We start from the raw sequence: 24,861 nt of genomic DNA, 5'->3' as shown, positions 1-24,861 counted from the left end.
TAGAGGACGGTGGCTAAAGCTACCTGCCTTTTCAATGCACTGCTGGCATGCTTTATTGAAGGTGTTCCGAGACAACCTTCCTGGGTTTTGACTTCGTCCTGATGCAGCCCCTCTTGGGAAATTGGTGCTCGTCCCAGAAGGCTCGAGATGCAGAAAACTCGATGGCAGCTGCAGAAATGAAGGACTCTGTTGAAGTGTGGAGAAGCAAGAACATAGCCAGCGCCTTGTGTTTGGGAGTCAGCAGCTGCTGGACTTTTGCGATTGCTTTCACTGTGCACTGAATGCCAGGACGGCATGTGCACGCTGCAACAACCAGCTGGGCAAGAGCAGGGAGGGATCACGGCCATCAGAAAGCAGCTTATATATTGCCCTGGGAAGAGCAGTGTTTTTGGAGTGTGCAGCAAATCCGTGTTTCTGGACAAGGGAGGCATAAGTGCGCTGCGCTCCTAAGCTATCTCTCTGCGAGACACACTGCCAAAGCTTTTCGCTATGATGCAGTCTAGTGCAGACGCACACTACGGCTCTCCGGAGCTGTCCGAAGCGAAGCGCCGATGGCCGGCGTCTTTCGGCCGAAGCAGCGCTTCGGAGCGTAGGGCTGCCGCTCCGCTGTTGTGTGCGCGAAGCAGCCGCTTCTCCTGCTCCGGGAGCCGGACAGAGCGGTAGCTTGCACGAGGGCGAAGAACGAAGCCGCAGAGCACCGGGCTTCTGCGCGCACCCTAAGGACTGCTAGAGGACGGTGGTGGCCGCTCGCCTGCCTCTTCAATTCCCTTCTAGCATCCTTATGGAAGGTGTTCCAGGACAAATTCCCTGAGTTTTGAATTCCTCCTGATGCAGCCCCTCGTGGGAAACTCGTGCTCGTCCTCTGAGTCTCCGACATGCAGAGACCTCGATGGCAACTGCAGAAATGAAGGGCTGCGTTGAGTCGTCGAGTAGCAAGAACATAGCCAGCGCCTTGTGTTTGGGAGTCAGCAGCTGCTGGACTTTTGCGATTGCTTTCACTGTGCACTGAATTCCAGGACGGCATGTGCACGTTAAAACAACGAGCTGGGCAAGAGTAGGAAGGGAGCACGGGCATCAGAGAGCATCTGGTATATTGCCCTGGGAAGAGTACTGTTTTTGGAGTGTGCAGTAAAATCGTGTTTCTGGACAAGGGAGGCATAAGTGCGCTGCGCTCCTAAGCTATCTCCTTGCGAGACACACTGCCAAAGCTTTTCGCTATGATGCAGTGTAGTTGTAGACGCACACTACGGCTCTCCGGAGCTGTCCGAAGCGAAGCGCCGGTGGCCGGCGTCTTTCGGCTGAAGCAGCGCTTCGGAGCGTAGGGCTGCCGCTCCGCTGCTGTGTGCGCTAAGCAGCCGCTTCTCCTGCTCCAGGAGCCGGACAGAGCGGTAGCTTGCACGAGGGCGAAGAACGTTGCCGCAGGGAGACGACATTGTGTGCACAGCTTCGCGACTGCTAGAGGACGGTGGCTAAAGCTACCTGCCTTTTCAATGCACTGCTGGCATGCTTTATTGAAGGTGTTCCGAGACAACTTTCCTGGGTTTTGACTTCGTCCTGATGCAGCGCCTCCTGGGAAATTGGTGCTCGTCCCAGAAGGCTCAAGATACAGAAAACTCGATGGCAGCTGCAGAAATGAAGGGCTGCGTTGAGTTGTCGAGAAGCAAGAACGTAGACAAGCGCCTTGTGTTTGGGAGTCAGCAGCTGCTGGACTTTTGCGATTGCTTTCACTGTGCTCTTAATGCCAGGAAGGCACGTGCACGCTGCAACAACCAGCTGGGCAAGAGTGGGCAGAAGAGAACGGGCGTCAGACAGCAGCTTACATAGTACCATGGAAAGAGCAGTGTTTTTGGAGTGTGCAGCAAATCCGTGTTTCTGGACAAGGGAGGCATAAGTGCGCTGCGCTCCTAAGCTATCTCCCTGCGAGACACACTGTCAAAGCTTTTCGCTATGATGCAGTCTAGTGCATACCCACACTACGGCTCTCCGGAGCTGTCCGAAGCCAAGCGCCGGTGGCCGGCGTCTTTCGGCTGAAGCAGCGCTTCGGAGCGTAGGGCTGCCGCTCCGCTGTTGTGTGCGCGAAGCAGCCGCTTCTCCTGCTCCGGGAGCCGGACAGAGCGGTAGCTTGTACGGGGGCGAAGAACGAAGCCGAAGAGCATCGGGCTTTTGCGCACACCCTAAGGACTGCTAGAGGACGGTGGTGGCCGCTCGCCTGCCTCTTCAATTCCCTTCTAGCATCCTTATGGAAGGTGTTCCAGGGCAAATTCCCTGAGTTTTGAATTCCTCCTGATGCAGCCCCTCGTGGGAAACTCGTGCTCGTCCTCTGAGTCTCCGACATGCAGAGACCTCGATGGCAACTGCAGAAATGAAGGACTCTGTTGAAGTGTGGAGAAGCAAGAACATAGCCAGCGCCTTGTGTTTGGGAGTCAGCAGCTGCTGGACTTTTGCGATTGCTTTCACTGTGCACTGAATGCCAGGACGGCATGTGCACGCTGCAACAACCAGCTGGGCAAGAGTAATCGAAAGATCACGGCCGTCAGAAAGCAGCTTATATATTGCCCTGGGAAGAGTACTGTTTTTGGAGTGTGCAGTAAAATCGTGTTTCTGGACAAGGGAGGCATAAGTGCGCTGCGCTCCTAAGCTATCTCTCTGCGAGACACACTGCCAAAGCTTTTCGCTATGATGCAGTCTAGTGCAGACCCACACTACGGCTCTCCGGAGCTGTCCGAAGCCAAGCGCCGGTCGCCGGCGTCTTTCGGCTGAAGCAGCGCTTCGGAGCGTAGGGCTGCCGCTCCGCTGTTGTGTGCGCGAAGCAGCCGCTTCTCCTGCTCCGGGAGCCGGACAGAGCGGTAGCTTGCACGAGGGCGAAGAACGTTGCCGCAGGGAGACGACATTGTGTGCACAGCCTTGCGACTGCTAGAGGACGGTGGCTAAAGCTACCTGCCTTTTCAATGCACTGCTGGCATGCTTTATTGAAGGTGTTCCGAGACAACTTTCCTGGGTTTTGACTTCGTCCTGATGCAGCCCCTCTTGGGAAATTGGTGCTCGTCCCAGAAGGCTCGAGATGCAGAAAACTCGATGGCAGCTGCAGAAATGAAGGACTCTGTTGAAGTGTGGAGAAGCAAGAACATAGCCAGCGCCTTGTGTTTGGGAGTCAGCAGCTGCTGGACTTTTGCGATTGCTTTCACTGTGCACTGAATGCCAGGACGGCATGTGCACGCTGCAACAACCAGCTGGGCAAGAGCAGGGAGGGATCACGGCCATCAGAAAGCAGCTTATATATTGCCCTGGGAAGAGCAGTGTTTTTTGAGTGTGCAGCAAATCCGTGTTTCTGGACAAGGGAGGCATAAGTGCGCTGCGCTCCTAAGCTATCTCCCTGCGAGACACACTGTCAAAGCTTTTCGCTATGATGCAGTCTAGTGCATACCCACACTACGGCTCTCCGGAGCTGTCCGAAGCGAAGCGCCGGTGGCCGGCGTCTTTCGGCTGAAGCAGCGCTTCGGAGCGTAGGGCTGCCGCTCCGCTGTTGTGTGCGCGAAGCAGCCGCTTCTCCTGCTCCGGGAGCCGGACAGAGCGGTAGCTTGCACGAGGGCGAAGAACGAAGCCGAAGAGCACCGGGCTTCTGCGCGCACCCTAAGGACTGCTAGAGGACGGTGGTGGCCGCTCGCCTGCCTCTTCAATTCCCTTCTAGCATCCTTATGGAAGGTGTTCCAGGACAATTTCCCTGAGTTTTGAATTCCTCCTGATGCAGCCCCTCGTGGGAAACTCGTGCTCGTCCTCTGAGTCTCCGACATGCAGAGACCTCGATGGCAACTGCAGAAATGAAGGGCTGCGTTGAGTCGTCGAGTAGCAAGAACATAGCCAGCGCCTTGTGTTTGGGAGTCAGCAGCTGCTGGACTTTTGCGATTGCTTTCACTGTGCACTGAATTCCAGGACGGCATGTGCACGTTAAAACAACGAGCTGGGCAAGAGTAGGAAGGGAGCACGGGCATCAGAGAGCATCTGGCATATTGCCCTGGGAAGAGTACTGTTTTTGGAGTGTGCAGTAAAATCGTGTTTCTGGACAAGGGAGGCATAAGTGCGCTGCGCTCCTAAGCTATCTCCTTGCGAGACACACTGCCAAAGCTTTTCGCTATGATGCAGTCTAGTGCAGACGCACACTACGGCTCTCCGGAGCTGTCCGAAGCCAAGCGCCGGTGGCCGGCGTCTTTCGGCTGAAGCAGCGCTTCGGAGCGTAGGGCTGCCGCTCCGCTGTTGTGTGCGCGAAGCAGCCGCTTCTCCTGCTCCGGGAGCCGGACAGAGCGGTAGCTTGCACGAGGGCGAAGAACGAAGCCGCAGAGCACCGGGCTTCTGCGCGCACCCTAAGGACTGCTAGAGGACGGTGGTGGCCGCTCGCCTGCCTCTTCAATTCCCTTCTAGCATCCTTATGGAAGGTGTTCCAGGACAAATTCCCTGAGTTTTGAATTCCTCCTGATGCACCCCCTCGTGGGAAACTCGTGCTCGTCCTCTGAGTCTCCGACATGCAGAGACCTCGATGGCAACTGCAGAAATGAAGGGCTGCGTTGAGTCGTCGAGTAGCAAGAACATAGCCAGCGCCTTGTGTTTGGGAGTCAGCAGCTGCTGGACTTTTGCGATTGCTTTCACTGTGCACTGAATTCCAGGACGGCATGTGCACGTTAAAACAACGAGCTGGGCAAGAGTAGGAAGGGAGCACGGGCATCAGAGAGCATCTGGCATATTGCCCTGGGAAGAGTACTGTTTTTGGAGTGTGCAGTAAAATCGTGTTTCTGGACAAGGGAGGCATAAGTGCGCTGCGCTCCTAAGCTATCTCCTTGCGAGACACACTGCCAAAGCTTTTCGCTATGATGCAGTCTAGTGCAGACGCACACTACGGCTCTCCGGAGCTGTCCGAAGCGAAGCGCCGGTGGCCGGCGTCTTTCGGCTGAAGCAGCGCTTCGGAGCGTAGGGCTGCCGCTCCGCTGTTGTGTGCGCGAAGCAGCCGCTTCTCCTGCTCCGGGAGCCGGACAGAGCGCTAGCTTGTACGGGGGCGAAGAACGAAGCCGAAGAGCATCGGGCTTTTGCGCACACCCTAAGGACTGCTAGAGGACGGTGGTGGCCGCTCGCCTGCCTCTTCAATTCCCTTCTAGCATCCTATGGAAAGTATTCAAAGACAATTTTCCTGAGTTTTGAATTCCTCTTGATGCAGCCCCTCGTGGGAAACTCGTGCTCGTCCTCTGAGTCTCCGAGATGCAGAGACCTCGATGGCAACTGCAGAAATGAAGGGCTGCGTTGAGTTGTCGAGTAGCAAGAACATAGCCAGCGCCTTGTGTTTGGGAGTCAGCAGCTGCTGGACTTTTGCGATTGCTTTCACTGTGCACTGAATTCCAGGACGGCATGTGCACGTTAAAACAACGAGCTGGGCAAGAGTAGGAAGGGAGCACGGGCATCAGAGAGCATCTGGCATATTGCCCTGGGAAGAGTACTGTTTTTGGAGTGTGCAGTAAAATCGTGTTTCTGGACAAGGGAGGCATAAGTGCGCTGCGCTCCTAAGCTATCTCCTTGCGAGACACACTGCCAAAGCTTTTCGCTATGATGCAGTGTAGTTGTAGACGCACACTACGGCTCTCCGGAGCTGTCCGAAGCGAAGCGCCGGTGGCCGGCGTCTTTCGGCTGAAGCAGCGCTTCGGAGCGTAGGGCTGCCGCTCCGCTGCTGTGTGCGCGAAGCAGCCGCTTCTCCTGCTCCGGGAGCCGGACAGAGCGGTAGCTTGCACGAGGGCGAAGAACGTTGCCGCAGGGAGACGACATTGTGTGCACAGCTTCGCGACTGCTAGAGGACGGTGGCTAAAGCTACCTGCCTTTTCAATGCACTGCTGGCATGCTTTATTGAAGGTGTTCCGAGACAACCTTCCTGGGTTTTGACTTCGTCCTGATGCAGCGCCTCCTGGGAAATTGGCGCTCGTCCCAGAAGGCTCAAGATACAGAAAACTCGATGGCAGCTGCAGAAATGAAGGGCTGCGTTGAGTTGTCGAGAAGCAAGAACGTAGACAAGCGCCTTGTGTTTGGGAGTCAGCAGCTGCTGGACTTTTGCGATTGCTTTCACTGTGCTCTTAATGCCAGGAAGGCACGTGCACGCTGCAACAACCAGCTGGGCAAGAGTGGGCAGAAGAGAACGGGCGTCAGACAGCAGCTTACATAGTACCATGGAAAGAGCAGTGTTTTTGGAGTGTGCAGCAAATCCGTGTTTCTGGACAAGGGAGGCATAAGTGCGCTGCGCTCCTAAGCTATCTCCCTGCGAGACACACTGCCAAAGCTTTTCGCTATGATGCAGTCTAGTGCAGACGCACACTACGGCTCTCCGGAGCTGTCCGAAGCGAAGCGCCGGTGGCCGGCGTCTTTCGGCTGAAGCAGCGCTTCGGAGCGTAGGGCTGCCGCTCCGCTGTTGTGTGCGCGAAGCAGCCGCTTCTCCTGCTCCGGGAGCCGGACAGAGCGGTAGCTTGTACGGGGGCGAAGAACGAAGCCGAAGAGCACCGGGCTTTTGCGCACACCCTAAGGACTGCTAGAGGACGGTGGTGGCCGCTCGCCTGCCTCTTCAGTTCCCTTCTAGCATCCTATGGAAGGTGTTCAAAGACAATTTTCCTGAGTTTTGAATTCCTCCTGATGCAGCCCCTCGTGGGAAACTCGTGCTCGTCCTCTGAGTCTCCGACATGCAGAGACCTCGATGGCAACTGCAGAAATGAAGGGCTGCGTTGAGTTGTCGAGAAGCAAGAACATAGCCAGCGCCTTGTGTTTGGGAGTCAGCAGCTGCTGGACTTTTGCGATTGCTTTCACTGTGCACTGAATTCCAGGACGGCATGTGCACGTTAAAACAACGAGCTGGGCAAGAGTAATCGAAAGATCACGGCCATCAGAAAGCAGCTTATATATTGCCCTGGGAAGAGTACTGTTTTTGGAGTGTGCAGTAAAATCGTGTTTCTGGACAAGGGAGGCATAAGTGCGCTGCGCTCCTAAGCTATCTCTCTGCGAGACACACTGCCAAAGCTTTTCGCTATGATGCAGTCTAGTGCAGACGCACACTACGGCTCTCCGGAGCTGTCCGAAGCGAAGCGCCGGTGGCCGGCGTCTTTCGGCTGAAGCAGCGCTTCGGAGCGTAGGGCTGCCGCTCCGCTGTTGTGTGCGCGAAGCAGCCGCTTCTCCTGCTCCGGGAGCCGGACAGAGCGGTAGCTTGCACGAGGGCGAAGAACGTTGCCGCAGGGAGACGACATTGTGTGCACAGCCTTGCGACTGCTAGAGGACGGTGGCTAAAGCTACCTGCCTTTTCAATGCACTGCTGGCATGCTTTATTGAAGGTGTTCCGAGACAACTTTCCTGGGTTTTGACTTCGTCCTGATGCAGCCCCTCTTGGGAAATTGGTGCTCGTCCCAGAAGGCTCGAGATGCAGAAAACTCGATGGCAGCTGCAGAAATGAAGGACTCTGTTGAAGTGTGGAGAAGCAAGAACATAGCCAGCGCCTTGTGTTTGGGAGTCAGCAGCTGCTGGACTTTTGCGATTGCTTTCACTGTGCACTGAATGCCAGGACGGCATGTGCACGCTGCAACAACCAGCTGGGCAAGAGCAGGGAGGGATCACGGCCATCAGAAAGCAGCTTATATATTGCCCTGGGAAGAGCAGTGTTTTTGGAGTGTGCAGCAAATCCGTGTTTCTGGACAAGGGAGGCATAAGTGCGCTGCGCTCCTAAGCTATCTCCCTGCGAGACACACTGTCAAAGCTTTTCGCTATGATGCAGTCTAGTGCATACCCACACTACGGCTCTCCGGAGCTGTCCGAAGCGAAGCGCCGGTGGCCGGCGTCTTTCGGCTGAAGCAGCGCTTCGGAGCGTAGGGCTGCCGCTCCGCTCTTGTGTGCGCGAAGCAGCCGCTTCTCCTGCTCCGGGAGCCGGACAGAGCGGTAGCTTGCACGAGGGCGAAGAACGAAGCCGAAGAGCACCGGGCTTCTGCGCGCACCCTAAGGACTGCTAGAGGACGGTGGTGGCCGCTCGCCTGCCTCTTCAGTTCCCTTCTAGCATCCTTATGGAAGGTGTTCCAGGACAATTTCCCTGAGTTTTGAATTCCTCCTGATGCAGCCCCTCGTGGGAAACTCGTGCTCGTCCTCTGAGTCTCCGACATGCAGAGACCTCGATGGCAACTGCAGAAATGAAGGGCTGCGTTGAGTCGTCGAGTAGCAAGAACATAGCCAGCGCCTTGTGTTTGGGAGTCAGCAGCTGCTGGACTTTTGCGATTGCTTTCACTGTGCACTGAATTCCAGGACGGCATGTGCACGTTAAAACAACGAGCTGGGCAAGAGTAGGAAGGGAGCACGGGCATCAGAGAGCATCTGGCATATTGCCCTGGGAAGAGTACTGTTTTTGGAGTGTGCAGTAAAATCGTGTTTCTGGACAAGGGAGGCATAAGTGCGCTGCGCTCCTAAGCTATCTCTCTGCGAGACACACTGCCAAAGCTTTTCGCTATGATGCAGTCTAGTGCAGACGCACACTACGGCTCTCCGGAGCTGTCCGAAGCGAAGCGCCGGTGGCCGGCGTCTTTCGGCTGAAGCAGCGCTTCGGAGCGTAGGGCTGCCGCTCCGCTGTTGTGTGCGCGAAGCAGCCGCTTCTCCTGCTCCGGGAGCCGGACAGAGCGGTAGCTTGCACGAGGGCGAAGAACGAAGCCGCAGAGCACCGGGCTTCTGCGCGCACCCTAAGGACTGCTAGAGGACGGTGGTTGCCGCTCGCCTGCCTCTTCAATTCCCTTCTAGCATCCTTATGGAAGGTGTTCCAGGACAATTTTCCTGAGTTTTGAATTCCTCCTGATGCAGCCCCTCGTGGGAAACTCGTGCTCGTCCTCTGAGTCTCCGACATGCAGAGACCTCGATGGCAACTGCAGAAATGAAGGGCTGCGTTGAGTCGTCGAGTAGCAAGAACATAGCCAGCGCCTTGTGTTTGGGAGTCAGCAGCTGCTGGACTTTTGCGATTGCTTTCACTGTGCACTGAATGCCAGGACGGCATGTGCACGTTAAAACTACGAGCTGGGCAAGAGTAGGAAGGGAGCACGGGCATCAGAGAGCATCTGGCATATTGCCCTGGGAAGAGTACTGTTTTTGGAGTGTGCAGTAAAATCGTGTTTCTGGACAAGGGAGGCATAAGTGCGCTGCGCTCCTAAGCTATCTCCCTGCGAGACACACTGTCAAAGCTTTTCGCTATGATGCAGTCTAGTGCAGACGCACACTACGGCTCTCCGGAGCTGTCCGAAGCCAAGCGCCGGTGGCCGGCGTCTTTCGGCTGAAGCAGCGCTTCGGAGCGTAGGGCTGCCGCTCCGCTGTTGTGTGCGCGAAGCAGCCGCTTCTCCTGCTCCGGGAGCCGGACAGAGCGCTAGCTTGCACGAGGGCGAAGAACGAAGCCGCAGAGCACCGGGCTTCTGCGCGCACCCTAAGGACTGCTAGAGGACGGTGGTGGCCGCTCGCCTGCCTCTTCAATTCCCTTCTAGCATCCTTATGGAAGGTGTTCCAGGACAATTTTCCTGAGTTTTGAATTCGTCCTGATGCAGCCCCTCGTGGGAAACTCGTGCTCGTCCTCTGAGTCTCCGACATGCAGAGACCTCGATGGCAACTGCAGAAATGAAGGGCTGCGTTGAGTTGTCGAGAAGCAAGAACATAGCCAGCGCCTTGTGTTTGGGAGTCAGCAGCTGCTGGACTTTTGCGATTGCTTTCACTGTGCACTGAATTCCAGGACGGCATGTGCACGTTAAAACAACGAGCTGGGCAAGAGTAGGAAGGGAGCACGGGCATCAGAGAGCATCTGGCATATTGCCCTGGGAAGAGTACTGTTTTTGGAGTGTGCAGTAAAATCGTGTTTCTGGACAAGGGAGGCATAAGTGCGCTGCGCTCCTAAGCTATCTCCTTGCGAGACACACTGCCAAAGCTTTTCGCTATGATGCAGTGTAGTTGTAGACGCACACTACGGCTCTCCGGAGCTGTCCGAAGCGAAGCGCCGGTGGCCGGCGTCTTTCGGCTGAAGCAGCGCTTCGGAGCGTAGGGCTGCCGCTCCGCTCTTGTGTGCGCGAAGCAGCCGCTTCTCCTGCTCCGGGAGCCGGACAGAGCGCTAGCTTGTACGGGGGCGAAGAACGAAGCCGAAGAGCACCGGGCTTTTGCGCACACCCTAAGGACTGCTAGAGGACGGTGGTGGCCGCTCGCCTGCCTCTTCAGTTCCCTTCTAGCATCCTATGGAAGGTGTTCAAAGACAATTTTCCTGAGTTTTGAATTCCTCCTGATGCAGCCCCTCGTGGGAAACTCGTGCTCGTCCTCTGAGTCTCCGACATGCAGAGACCTCGATGGCAACTGCAGAAATGAAGGGCTGCGTTGAGTTGTCGAGAAGCAAGAACATAGCCAGCGCCTTGTGTTTGGGAGTCAGCAGCTGCTGGACTTTTGCGATTGTTTTCACTGTGCACTGAATTCCAGGACGGCATCTGCACGTTAAAACAACGAGCTGGGCAAGAGTAATCGAAAGATCACGGCCATCAGAAAGCAGCTTATATATTGCCCTGGGAAGAGTACTGTTTTTGGAGTGTGCAGTAAAATCGTGTTTCTGGACAAGGGAGGCATAAGTGCGCTGCGCTCCTAAGCTATCTCCCTGCGAGACACACTGCCAAAGCTTTTCGCTATGATGCAGTCTAGTGCATACCCACACTACGGCTCTCCGGAGCTGTCCGAAGCCAAGCGCCGGTGGCCGGCGTCTTTCGGCTGAAGCAGCGCTTCGGAGCGTAGGGCTGCCGCTCCGCTGTTGTGTGCGCGAAGCAGCCGCTTCTCCTGCTCCGGGAGCCGGACAGAGCGGTAGCTTGCACGAGGGCGAAGAACGAAGCCGCAGAGCACCGGGCTTCTGCGCGCACCCTAAGGACTGCTAGAGGACGGTGGTGGCCGCTCGCCTGCCTCTTCAATTCCCTTCTAGCATCCTTATGGAAGGTGTTCCAGGACAATTTCCCTGAGTTTTGAATTCCTCCTGATGCAGCCCCTCGTGGGAAACTCGTGCTCGTCCTCTGAGTCTCCGACATGCAGAGACCTCGATGGCAACTGCAGAAATGAAGGGCTGCGTTGAGTCGTCGAGTAGCAAGAACATAGCCAGCGCCTTGTGTTTGGGAGTCAGCAGCTGCTGGACTTTTGCGATTGCTTTCACTGTGCACTGAATTCCAGGACGGCATGTGCACGTTAAAACAACGAGCTGGGCAAGAGTAGGAAGGGAGCACGGGCATCAGAGAGCATCTGGCATATTGCCCTGGGAAGAGTACTGTTTTTGGAGTGTGCAGTAAAATCGTGTTTCTGGACAAGGGAGGCATAAGTGCGCTGCGCTCCTAAGCTATCTCCTTGCGAGACACACTGCCAAAGCTTTTCGCTATGATGCAGTGTAGTTGTAGACGCACACTACGGCTCTCCGGAGCTGTCCGAATCGAAGCGCCGGTGGCCGGCGTCTTTCGGCTGAAGCAGCGCTTCGGAGCGTAGGGCTGCCGCTCCGCTGCTGTGTGCGCGAAGCAGCCGCTTCTCCTGCTCCGGGAGCCGGACGGAGCGCTAGCTTGCACGAGGGCGAAGAACGTTGCCGCAGGGAGACGACATTGTGTGCACAGCTTCGCGACTGCTAGAGGACGGTGGCTAAAGCTACCTGCCTTTTCAATGCACTGCTGGCATGCTTTATTGAAGGTGTTCCGAGACAACCTTCCTGGGTTTTGACTTCGTCCTGATGCAGCCCCTCCTGGGAAATTGGTGCTCGTCCCAGAAGGCTCAAGATACAGAAAACTCGATGGCAGCTGCAGAAATGAAGGGCTGCGTTGAGTTGTCGAGAAGCAAGAACGTAGACAAGCGCCTTGTGTTTGGGAGTCAGCAGCTGCTAGACTTTTGCGATTGCTTTCACTGTGCTCTTAATGCCAGGAAGGCACGTGCACGCTGCAACAACCAGCTGGGCAAGAGTGGGCAGAAGAGAACGGGCGTCAGACAGCAGCTTACATAGTACCATGGAAAGAGCAGTGTTTTTGGAGTGTGCAGCAAATCCGTGTTTCTGGACAAGGGAGGCATAAGTGCGCTGCGCTCCTAAGCTATCTCCCTGCGAGACACACTGTCAAAGCTTTTCGCTATGATGCAGTCTAGTGCAGACGCACACTACGGCTCTCCGGAGCTGTCCGAAGCCAAGCGCCGGTGGCCGGCGTCTTTCGGCTGAAGCAGCGCTTCGGAGCGTAGGGCTGCCGCTCCGCTGTTGTGTGCGCGAAGCAGCCGCTTCTCCTGCTCCGGGAGCCGGACAGAGCGGTAGCTTGCACGAGGGCGAAGAACGAAGCCGCAGAGCACCGGGCTTCTGCGCGCACCCTAAGGACTGCTAGAGGACGGTGGTGGCCGCTCGCCTGCCTCTTCAATTCCCTTCTAGCATCCTTATGGAAGGTGTTCCAGGACAAATTCCCTGAGTTTTGAATTCCTCCTGATGCAGCCCCTCGTGGGAAACTCGTGCTCGTCCTCTGAGTCTCCGACATGCAGAGACCTCGATGGCAACTGCAGAAATGAAGGGCTGCGTTGAGTCGTCGAGTAGCAAGAACATAGCCAGCGCCTTGTGTTTGGGAGTCAGCAGCTGCTGGACTTTTGCGATTGCTTTCACTGTGCACTGAATTCCAGGACGGCATGTGCACGTTAAAACAACGAGCTGGGCAAGAGTAGGAAGGGAGCACGGGCATCAGAGAGCATCTGGCATATTGCCCTGGGAAGAGTACTGTTTTTGGAGTGTGCAGTAAAATCGTGTTTCTGGACAAGGGAGGCATAAGTGCGCTGCGCTCCTAAGCTATCTCCTTGCGAGACACACTGCCAAAGCTTTTCGCTATGATGCAGTGTAGTTGTAGACGCACACTACGGCTCTCCGGAGCTGTCCGAAGCGAAGCGCCGGTGGCCGGCGTCTTTCGGCTGAAGCAGCGCTTCGGAGCGTAGGGCTGCCGCTCCGCTGCTGTGTGCGCGAAGCAGCCGCTTCTCCTGCTCCGGGAGCCGGACAGAGCGCTAGCTTGCACGAGGGCGAAGAACGTTGCCGCAGGGAGACGACATTGTGTGCACAGCTTCGCGACTGCTAGAGGACGGTGGCTAAAGCTACCTGCCTTTTCAATGCACTGCTGGCATGCTTTATTGAAGGTGTTCCGAGACAACCTTCCTGGGTTTTGACTTCGTCCTGATGCAGCCCCTCCTGGGAAATTGGTGCTCGTCCCAGAAGGCTCAAGATACAGAAAACTCGATGGCAGCTGCAGAAATGAAGGGCTGCGTTGAGTTGTCGAGAAGCAAGAACGTAGACAAGCGCCTTGTGTTTGGGAGTCAGCAGCTGCTAGACTTTTGCGATTGCTTTCACTGTGCTCTTAATGCCAGGAAGGCACGTGCACGCTGCAACAACCAGCTGGGCAAGAGTGGGCAGAAGAGAACGGGCGTCAGACAGCAGCTTACATAGTACCATGGAAAGAGCAGTGTTTTTGGAGTGTGCAGCAAATCCGTGTTTCTGGACAAGGGAGGCATAAGTGCGCTGCGCTCCTAAGGTATCTCCCTGCGAGACACACTGTCAAAGCTTTTCGCTATGATGCAGTCTAGTGCAGACGCACACTACGGCTCTCCGGAGCTGTCCGAAGCCAAGCGCCGGTGGCCGGCGTCTTTCGGCTGAAGCAGCGCTTCGGAGCGTAGGGCTGCCGCTCCGCTGTTGTGTGCGCGAAGCAGCCGCTTCTCCTGCTCCGGGAGCCGGACAGAGCGGTAGCTTGTACGGGGGCGAAGAACGAAGCCGAAGAGCACCGGGCTTTTGCGCACACCCTAAGGACTGCTAGAGGACGGTGGTGGCCGCTCGCCTGCCTCTTCAGTTCCCTTCTAGCATCCTATGGAAGGTGTTCAAAGACAATTTTCCTGAGTTTTGAATTCCTCCTGATGCAGCCCCTCGTGGGAAACTCGTGCTCGTCCTCTGAGTCTCCGACATGCAGAGACCTCGATGGCAACTGCAGAAATGAAGGGCTGCGTTGAGTTGTCGAGAAGCAAGAACATAGCCAGCGCCTTGTGTTTGGGAGTCAGCAGCTGCTGGACTTTTGCGATTGTTTTCACTGTGCACTGAATTCCAGGACGGCATCTGCACGTTAAAACAACGAGCTGGGCAAGAGTAATCGAAAGATCTCGGCCATCAGAAAGCAGCTTATATATTGCCCTGGGAAGAGTACTGTTTTTGGAGTGTGCAGTAAAATCGTGTTTCTGGACAAGGGAGGCATAAGTGCGCTGCGCTCCTAAGCTATCTCCCTGCGAGACACACTGCCAAAGCTTTTCGCTATGATGCAGTCTAGTGCATACCCACACTACGGCTCTCCGGAGCTGTCCGAAGCCAAGCGCCGGTGGCCGGCGTCTTTCGGCTGAAGCAGCGCTTCGGAGCGTAGGGCTGCCGCTCCGCTGTTGTGTGCGCGAAGCAGCCGCTTCTCCTGCTCCGGGAGCCGGACAGAGCGGTAGCTTGCACGAGGGCGAAGAACGAAGCCGAAGAGCACCGGGCTTCTGCGCGCACCCTAAGGACTGCTAGAGGACGGTGGTGGCCGCTCGCCTGCCTCTTCAATTCCCTTCTAGCATCCTTATGGAAGGTGTTCCAGGACAATTTCCCTGAGTTTTGAATTCCTCCTGATGCAGCCCCTCGTGGGAAACTCGTGCTCGTCCTCTGAGTCTCCGACATGCAGAGACCTCGATGGCAACTGCAGAAATGAAGGGCTGCGTTGAGTCGTCGAGTAGCAAGAACATAGCCAGCGCCTTGTGTTTGGGAGTCAGCAGCTGCTGGACTTTTGCGATTGCTTTCACTGTGCACTGAATTCCAGGACGGCATGTGCACGTTAAAACAACGAGCTGGGCAAGAGTAGGAAGGGAGCACGGGCATCAGAGAGCATCTGGCATATTGCCCTGGGAAGAGTACTGTTTTTGGAGTGTGCAGTAAAATCGTGTTTCTGGACAAGGGAGGCATAAGTGCGCTGCGCTCCTAAGCTATCTCCTTGCGAGACACACTGCCAAAGCTTTTCGCTATGATGCAGTGTAGTTGTAGACGCACACTACGGCTCTCCGGAGCTGTCCGAAGCGAAGCGCCGGTGGCCGGCGTCTTTCGGCTGAAGCAGCGCTTCGGAGCGTAGGGCTGCCGCTCCGCTGTTGTGTGCGCGAAGCAGCCGCTTCTCCTGCTCCGGGAGCCGGACAGAGCGGTAGCTTGCACGAGGGCGAAGAACGTTGCCGCAGGGAGACGACATTGTGTGCACAGCCTTGCGACTGCTAGAGGACGGTGGCTAAAGCTACCTGCCTTTTCAATGCACTGCTGGCATGCTTTATTGAAGGTGTTCCGAGACAACTTTCCTGGGTTTTGACTTCGTCCTGATGCAGCCCCTCTTGGGAAATTGGTGCTCGTCCCAGAAGGCTCGAGATGCAGAAAACTCGATGGCAGCTGCAGAAATGAAGGACTCTGTTGAAGTGTGGAGAAGCAAGAACATAGCCAGCGCCTTGTGTTTGGGAGTCAGCAGCTGCTGGACTTTTGCGATTGCTTTCACTGTGCACTGAATGCCAGGACGGCATGTGCACGCTGCAACAACCAGCTGGGCAAGAGCAGGGAGGGATCACGGCCATCAGAAAGCAGCTTATATATTGCCCTGGGAAGAGCAGTGTTTTTGGAGTGTGCAGCAAATCCGTGTTTCTGGACAAGGGAGGCATAAGTGCGCTGCGCTCCTAAGCTATCTCCCTGCGAGACACACTGTCAAAGCTTTTCGCTATGATGCAGTCTAGTGCATACCCACACTACGGCTCTCCGGAGCTGTCCGAAGCCAAGCGCCGGTGGCCGGCGTCTTTCGGCTGAAGCAGCGCTTCGGAGCGTAGGGCTGCCGCTCCGCTGTTGTGTGCGCGAAGCAGCCGCTTCTCCTGCTCCGGGAGCCGGACAGAGCGGTAGCTTGCACGAGGGCGAAGAACGAAGCCGAAGAGCACCGGGCTTCTGCGCGCACCCTAAGGACTGCTAGAGGACGGTGGTGGCCGCTCGCCTGCCTCTTCAGTTCCCTTCTAGCATCCTTATGGAAGGTGTTCCAGGACAATTTCCCTGAGTTTTGAATTCCTCCTGATGCAGCCCCTCGTGGGAAACTCGTGCTCGTCCTCTGAGTCTCCGACATGCAGAGACCTCGATGGCAACTGCAGAAATGAAGGGCTGCGTTGAGTTGTCGAGAAGCAAGAACATAGCCAGCGCCTTGTGTTTGGGAGTCAGCAGCTGCTGGACTTTTGCGATTGTTTTCACTGTGCACTGAATTCCAGGACGGCATCTGCACGTTAAAACAACGAGCTGGGCAAGAGTAATCGAAAGATCACGGCCATCAGAAAGCAGCTTATATATTGCCCTGGGAAGAGTACTGTTTTTGGAGTGTGCAGTAAAATCGTGTTTCTGGACAAGGGAGGCATAAGTGCGCTGCGCTCCTAAGCTATCTCCCTGCGAGACACACTGCCAAAGCTTTTCGCTATGATGCAGTCTAGTGCATACCCACACTACGGCTCTCCGGAGCTGTCCGAAGCCAAGCGCCGGTGGCCGGCGTCTTTCGGCTGAAGCAGCACTTCGGAGCGTAGGGCTGCCGCTCCGCTGTTGTGTGCGCGAAGCAGCCGCTTCTCCTGCTCCGGGAGCCGGACAGAGCGGTAGCTTGCACGAGGGCGAAGAACGAAGCCGAAGAGCACCGGGCTTCTGCGCGCACCCTAAGGACTGCTAGAGGACGGTGGTGGCCGCTCGCCTGCCTCTTCAATTCCCTTCTAGCATCCTTATGGAAGGTGTTCCAGGACAATTTCCCTGAGTTTTGAATTCCTCCTGATGCAGCCCCTCGTGGGAAACTCGTGCTCGTCCTCTGAGTCTCCGACATGCAGAGACCTCGATGGCAACTGCAGAAATGAAGGGCTGCGTTGAGTCGTCGAGTAGCAAGAACATAGCCAGCGCCTTGTGTTTGGGAGTCAGCAGCTGCTGGACTTTTGCGATTGCTTTCACTGTGCACTGAATTCCAGGACGGCATGTGCACGTTAAAACAACGAGCTGGGCAAGAGTAGGAAGGGAGCACGGGCATCAGAGAGCATCTGGCATATTGCCCTGGGAAGAGTACTGTTTTTGGAGTGTGCAGTAAAATCGTGTTTCTGGACAAGGGAGGCATAAGTGCGCTGCGCTCCTAAGCTATCTCCTTGCGAGACACACTGCCAAAGCTTTTCGCTATGATGCAGTGTAGTTGTAGACGCACACTACGGCTCTCCGGAGCTGTCCGAAGCGAAGCGCCGGTGGCCGGCGTCTTTCGGCTGAAGCAGCGCTTCGGAGCGTAGGGCTGCCGCTCCGCTGTTGTGTGCGCGAAGCAGCCGCTTCTCCTGCTCCGGGAGCCGGACAGAGCGGTAGCTTGCACGAGGGCGAAGAACGTTGCCGCAGGGAGACGACATTGTGTGCACAGCCTTGCGACTGCTAGAGGACGGTGGCTAAAGCTACCTGCCTTTTCAATGCACTGCTGGCATGCTTTATTGAAGGTGTTCCGAGACAACTTTCCTGGGTTTTGACTTCGTCCTGATGCAGCCCCTCTTGGGAAATTGGTGCTCGTCCCAGAAGGCTCGAGATGCAGAAAACTCGATGGCAGCTGCAGAAATGAAGGACTCTGTTGAAGTGTGGAGAAGCAAGAACATAGCCAGCGCCTTGTGTTTGGGAGTCAGCAGCTGCTGGACTTTTGCGATTGCTTTCACTGTGCACTGAATGCCAGGACGGCATGTGCACGCTGCAACAACCAGCTGGGCAAGAGCAGGGAGGGATCACGGCCATCAGAAAGCAGCTTATATATTGCCCTGGGAAGAGCAGTGTTTTTGGAGTGTGCAGCAAATCCGTGTTTCTGGACAAGGGAGGCATAAGTGCGCTGCGCTCCTAAGCTATCTCCCTGCGAGACACACTGTCAAAGCTTTTCGCTATGATGCAGTCTAGTGCATACCCACACTACGGCTCTCCGGAGCTGTCCGAAGCCAAGCGCCGGTGGCCGGCGTCTTTCGGCTGAAGCAGCGCTTCGGAGCGTAGGGCTGCCGCTCCGCTGTTGTGTGCGCGAAGCAGCCGCTTCTCCTGCTCCGGGAGCCGGACAGAGCGGTAGCTTGCACGAGGGCGAAGAACGAAGCCGAAGAGCACCGGGCTTCTGCGCGCACCCTAAGGACTGCTAGAGGACGGTGGTGGCCGCTCGCCTGCCTCTTCAGTTCCCTTCTAGCATCCTTATGGAAGGTGTTCCAGGACAATTTCCCTGAGTTTTGAATTCCTCCTGATGCAGCCCCTCGTGGGAAACTCGTGCTCGTCCTCTGAGTCTCCGACATGCAGAGACCTCGATGGCAACTGCAGAAATGAAGGGCTGCGTTGAGTTGTCGAGAAGCAAGAACATAGCCAGCGCCTTGTGTTTGGGAGTCAGCAGCTGCTGGACTTTTGCGATTGTTTTCACTGTGCACTGAATTCCAGGACGGCATCTGCACGTTAAAACAACGAGCTGGGCAAGAGTAATCGAAAGATCACGGCCATCAGAAAGCAGCTTATATATTGCCCTGGGAAGAGTACTGTTTTTGGAGTGTGCAGTAAAATCGTGTTTCTGGACAAGGGAGGCATAAGTGCGCTGCGCTCCTAAGCTATCTCCCTGCGAGACACACTGCCAAAGCTTTTCGCTATGATGCAGTCTAGTGCATACCCACACTACGGCTCTCCGGAGCTGTCCGAAGCCAAGCGCCGGTGGCCGGCGTCTTTCGGCTGAAGCAGCACTTCGGAGCGTAGGGCTGCCGCTCCGCTGTTGTGTGCGCGAAGCAGCCGCTTCTCCTGCTCCGGGAGCCGGACAGAGCGGTAGCTTGCACGAGGGCGAAGAACGAAGCCGAAGAGCACCGGGCTTCTGCGCGCACCCTAAGGACTGCTAGAGGACGGTGGTGGCCGCTCGCCTGCCTCTTCAATTCCCTTCTAGCATCCTTATGGAAGGTGTTCCAGGACAATTTCCCTGAGTTTTGAATTCCTCCTGATGCAGCCCCTCGTGGGAAACTCGTGCTCGTCCTCTGAGTCTCCGACATGCAGAGACCTCGATGGCAACTGCAGAAATGAAGGGCTGCGTTGAGTCGTCGAGTAGCAAGAACATAGCCAGCGCCTTGTGTTTGGGAGTCAGCAGCTGCTGGACTTTTGCGATTGCTTTCACTGTGCACTGAATTCCAGGACGGCATGTGCACGTTAAAACAACGAGCTGGGCAAGAGTAGGAAGGGAGCACGGGCATCAGAGAGCATCTGGCATATTGCCCTGGGAAGAGTACTGTTTTTGGAGTGTGCAGTAAAATCGTGTTTCTGGACAAGGGAGGCATAAGTGCGCTGCGCTCCTAAGCTATCTCCTTGCGAGACACACTGCCAAAGCTTTTCGCTATGATGCAGTCTAGTGCAGACGCACACTACGGCTCTCCGGAGCTGTCCGAAGCCAAGCGCCGGTGGCCGGCGTCTTTCGGCTGAAGCAGCGCTTCGGAGCGTAGGGCTGCCGCTCCGCTGTTGTGTGCGCGAAGCAGCCGCTTCTCCTGCTCCGGGAGCCGGACAGAGCGGTAGCTTGCACGAGGGCGAAGAACGTTGCCGCAGGGAGACGACATTGTGTGCACAGCCTTGCGACTGCTAGAGGACGGTGGCTAAAGCTCCCTGGCTTTTCAATGCACTGCTGGCATGCTTTATTGAAGGTGTTCCGAGACAACTTTCCTGGGTTTTGACTTCGTCCTGATGCAGCCCCTCTTGGGAAATTGGTGCTCGTCCCAGAAGGCTCGAGATGCAGAAAACTCGATGGCAGCTGCAGAAATGAAGGACTCTGTTGAAGTGTGGAGAAGCAAGAACATAGCCAGCGCCTTGTGTTTGGGAGTCAGCAGCTGCTGGACTTTTGCGATTGCTTTCACTGTGCACTGAATGCCAGGACGGCATGTGCACGCTGCAACAACCAGCTGGGCAAGAGCAGGGAGGGATCACGGCCATCAGAAAGCAGCTTATATATTGCCCTGGGAAGAGCAGTGTTTTTGGAGTGTGCAGCAATTCCGTGTTTCTGGACAAGGGAGGCATAAGTGCGCTGCGCTCCTAAGCTATCTCCCTGCGAGACACACTGTCAAAGCTTTTCGCTATGATGCAGTCTAGTGCATACCCACACTACGGCTCTCCGGAGCTGTCCGAAGCGAAGCGCCGGTGGCCGGCGTCTTTCGGCTGAAGCAGCGCTTCGGAGCGTAGGGCTGCCGCTCCGCTGTTGTGTGCGCGAAGCAGCCGCTTCTCCTGCTCCGGGAGCCGGACAGAGCGGTAGCTTGCACGAGGGCGAAGAACGAAGCCGAAGAGCACCGGGCTTCTGCGCGCACCCTAAGGACTGCTAGAGGACGGTGGTGGCCGCTCGCCTGCCTCTTCAGTTCCCTTCTAGCATCCTTATGGAAGGTGTTCCAGGACAATTTCCCTGAGTTTTGAATTCCTCCTGATGCAGCCCCTCGTGGGAAACTCGTGCTCGTCCTCTGAGTCTCCGACATGCAGAGACCTCGATGGCAACTGCAGAAATGAAGGGCTGCGTTGAGTCGTCGAGTAGCAAGAACATAGCCAGCGCCTTGTGTTTGGGAGTCAGCAGCTGCTGGACTTTTGCGATTGCTTTCACTGTGCACTGAATTCCAGGACGGCATGTGCACGTTAAAACAACGAGCTGGGCAAGAGTAGGAAGGGAGCACGGGCATCAGAGAGCATCTGGCATATTGCCCTGGGAAGAGTACTGTTTTTGGAGTGTGCAGTAAAATCGTGTTTCTGGACAAGGGAGGCATAAGTGCGCTGCGCTCCTAAGCTATCTCCTTGCGAGACACACTGCCAAAGCTTTTCGCTATGATGCAGTGTAGTTGTAGACGCACACTACGGCTCTCCGGAGCTGTCCGAAGCGAAGCGCCGGTGGCCGGCGTCTTTCGGCTGAAGCAGCGCTTCGGAGCGTAGGGCTGCCGCTCCGCTGTTGTGTGCGCGAAGCAGCCGCTTCTCCTGCTCCGGGAGCCGGACAGAGCGCTAGCTTGCACGAGGGCGAAGAACGTTGCCGCAGGGAGACGACATTGTGTGCACAGCCTTGCGACTGCTAGAGGACGGTGGCTAAAGCTACCTGCCTTTTCAATGCACTGCTGGCATGCTTTATTGAAGGTGTTCCGAGACAACTTTCCTGGGTTTTGACTTCGTCCTGATGCAGCCCCTCTTGGGAAATTGGTGCTCGTCCCAGAAGGCTCGAGATGCAGAAAACTCGATGGCAGCTGCAGAAATGAAGGACTCTGTTGAAGTGTGGAGAAGCAAGAACATAGCCAGCGCCTTGTGTTTGGGAGTCAGCAGCTGCTGGACTTTTGCGATTGCTTTCACTGTGCACTGAATGCCAGGACGGCATGTGCACGCTGCAACAACCAGCTGGGCAAGAGCAGGGAGGGATCACGGCCATCAGAAAGCAGCTTATATATTGCCCTGGGAAGAGCAGTGTTTTTGGAGTGTGCAGCAAATCCGTGTTTCTGGACAAGGGAGGCATAAGTGCGCTGCGCTCCTAAGCTATCTCCCTGCGAGACACACTGTCAAAGCTTTTCGCTATGATGCAGTCTAGTGCATACCCACACTACGGCTCTCCGGAGCTGTCCGAAGCCAAGCGCCGGTGGCCGGCGTCTTTCGGCTGAAGCAGCGCTTCGGAGCGTAGGGCTGCCGCTCCGCTGTTGTGTGCGCGAAGCAGCCGCTTCTCCTGCTCCGGGAGCCGGACAGAGCGGTAGCTTGCACGAGGGCGAAGAACGAAGCCGAAGAGCACCGGGCTTCTGCGCGCACCCTAAGGACTGCTAGAGGACGGTGGTGGCCGCTCGCCTGCCTCTTCAGTTCCCTTCTAGCATCCTTATGGAAGGTGTTCCAGGACAATTTCCCTGAGTTTTGAATTCCTCCTGATGCAGCCCCTCGTGGGAAACTCGTGCTCGTCCTCTGAGTCTCCGACATGCAGAGACCTCGATGGCAACTGCAGAAATGAAGGGCTGCGTTGAGTTGTCGAGAAGCAAGAACATAGCCAGCGCCTTGTGTTTGGGAGTCAGCAGCTGCTGGACTTTTGCGATTGTTTTCACTGTGCACTGAATTCCAGGACGGCATCTGCACGTTAAAACAACGAGCTGGGCAAGAGTAATCGAAATATCACGGCCATCAGAAAGCAGCTTATATATTGCCCTGGGAAGAGTACTGTTTTTGGAGTGTGCAGTAAAATCGTGTTTCTGGACAAGGGAGGCATAAGTGCGCTGCGCTCCTAAGCTATCTCCCTGCGAGACACACTGCCAAAGCTTTTCGCTATGATGCAGTCTAGTGCATACCCACACTACGGCTCTCCGGAGCTGTCCGAAGCCAAGCGCCGGTGGCCGGCGTCTTTCGGCTGAAGCAGCGCTTCGGAGCGTAGGGCTGCCGCTCCGCTGTTGTGTGCGCGAAGCAGCCGCTTCTCCTGCTCCGGGAGCCGGACAGAGCGGTAGCTTGCACGAGGGCGAAGAACGAAGCCGAAGAGCACCGGGCTTCTGCGCGCACCCTAAGGACTGCTAGAGGACGGTGGTGGCCGCTCGCCTGCCTCTTCAATTCCCTTCTAGCATCCTTATGGAAGGTGTTCCAGGACAATTTCCCTGAGTTTTGAATTCCTCCTGATGCAGCCCCTCGTGGGAAACTCGTGCTCGTCCTCTGAGTCTCCGACATGCAGAGACCTCGATGGCAACTGCAGAAATGAAGGGCTGCGTTGAGTCGTCGAGTAGCAAGAACATAGCCAGCGCCTTGTGTTTGGGAGTCAGCAGCTGCTGGACTTTTGCGATTGCTTTCACTGTGCACTGAATTCCAGGACGGCATGTGCACGTTAAAACAACGAGCTGGGCAAGAGTAGGAAGGGAGCACGGGCATCAGAGAGCATCTGGCATATTGCCCTGGGAAGAGTACTGTTTTTGGAGTGTGCAGTAAAATCGTGTTTCTGGACAAGGGAGGCATAAGTGCGCTGCGCTCCTAAGCTATCTCTCTGCGAGACACACTGCCAAAGCTTTTCGCTATGATGCAGTCTAGTGCAGACGCACACTACGGCTCTCCGGAGCTGTCCGAAGCGAAGCGCCGGTGGCCGGCGTCTTTCGGCTGAAGCAGCGCTTCGGAGCGTAGGGCTGCCGCTCCGCTGTTGTGTGCGCGAAGCAGCCGCTTCTCCTGCTCCGGGAGCCGGACAGAGCGGTAGCTTGCACGAGGGCGAAGAACGTTGCCGCAGGGAGACGACATTGTGTGCACAGCCTTGCGACTGCTAGAGGACGGTGGCTAAAGCTACCTGCCTTTTCAATGCACTGCTGGCATGCTTTATTGAAGGTGTTCCGAGACAACTTTCCTGGGTTTTGACTTCGTCCTGATGCAGCCCCTCTTGGGAAATTGGTGCTCGTCCCAGAAGGCTCGAGATGCAGAAAACTCGATGGCAGCTGCAGAAATGAAGGACTCTGTTGAAGTGTGGAGAAGCAAGAACATAGCCAGCGCCTTGTGTTTGGGAGTCAGCAGCTGCTGGACTTTTGCGATTGCTTTCACTGTGCACTGAATGCCAGGACGGCATGTGCACGCTGCAACAACCAGCTGGGCAAGAGCAGGGAGGGATCACGGCCATCAGAAAGCAGCTTATATATTGCCCTGGGAAGAGCAGTGTTTTTGGAGTGTGCAGCAAATCCGTGTTTCTGGACAAGGGAGGCATAAGTGCGCTGCGCTCCTAAGCTATCTCCCTGCGAGACACACTGTCAAAGCTTTTCGCTATGATGCAGTCTAGTGCATACCCACACTACGGCTCTCCGGAGCTGTCCGAAGCGAAGCGCCGGTGGCCGGCGTCTTTCGGCTGAAGCAGCGCTTCGGAGCGTAGGGCTGCCGCTCCGCTGTTGTGTGCGCGAAGCAGCCGCTTCTCCTGCTCCGGGAGCCGGACAGAGCGGTAGCTTGCACGAGGGCGAAGAACGAAGCCGAAGAGCACCGGGCTTCTGCGCGCACCCTAAGGACTGCTAGAGGACGGTGGTGGCCGCTCGCCTGCCTCTTCAGTTCCCTTCTAGCATCCTTATGGAAGGTGTTCCAGGACAATTTCCCTGAGTTTTGAATTCCTCCTGATGCAGCCCCTCGTGGGAAACTCGTGCTCGTCCTCTGAGTCTCCGACATGCAGAGACCTCGATGGCAACTGCAGAAATGAAGGGCTGCGTTGAGTTGTCGAGAAGCAAGAACATAGCCAGCGCCTTGTGTTTGGGAGTCAGCAGCTGCTGGACTTTTGCGATTGTTTTCACTGTGCACTGAATTCCAGGACGGCATCTGCACGTTAAAACAACGAGCTGGGCAAGAGTAATCGAAATATCACGGCCATCAGAAAGCAGCTTATATATTGCCCTGGGAAGAGTACTGTTTTTGGAGTGTGCAGTAAAATCGTGTTTCTGGACAAGGGAGGCATAAGTGCGCTGCGCTCCTAAGCTATCTCCCTGCGAGACACACTGCCAAAGCTTTTCGCTATGATGCAGTCTAGTGCATACCCACACTACGGCTCTCCGGAGCTGTCCGAAGCCAAGCGCCGGTGGCCGGCGTCTTTCGGCTGAAGCAGCGCTTCGGAGCGTAGGGCTGCCGCTCCGCTGTTGTGTGCGCGAAGCAGCCGCTTCTCCTGCTCCGGGAGCCGGACAGAGCGGTAGCTTGCACGAGGGCGAAGAACGAAGCCGAAGAGCACCGGGCTTCTGCGCGCACCCTAAGGACTGCTAGAGGACGGTGGTGGCCGCTCGCCTGCCTCTTCAATTCCCTTCTAGCATCCTTATGGAAGGTGTTCCAGGACAATTTCCCTGAGTTTTGAATTCCTCCTG

Source organism: Lonchura striata, chromosome 16 (genome assembly GCF_046129695.1).
Source record: "Lonchura striata isolate bLonStr1 chromosome 16, bLonStr1.mat, whole genome shotgun sequence".
Taxonomy (NCBI): domain Eukaryota; kingdom Metazoa; phylum Chordata; class Aves; order Passeriformes; family Estrildidae; genus Lonchura; species Lonchura striata.
Note: the sequence above shows the minus strand (reverse complement) of the source record.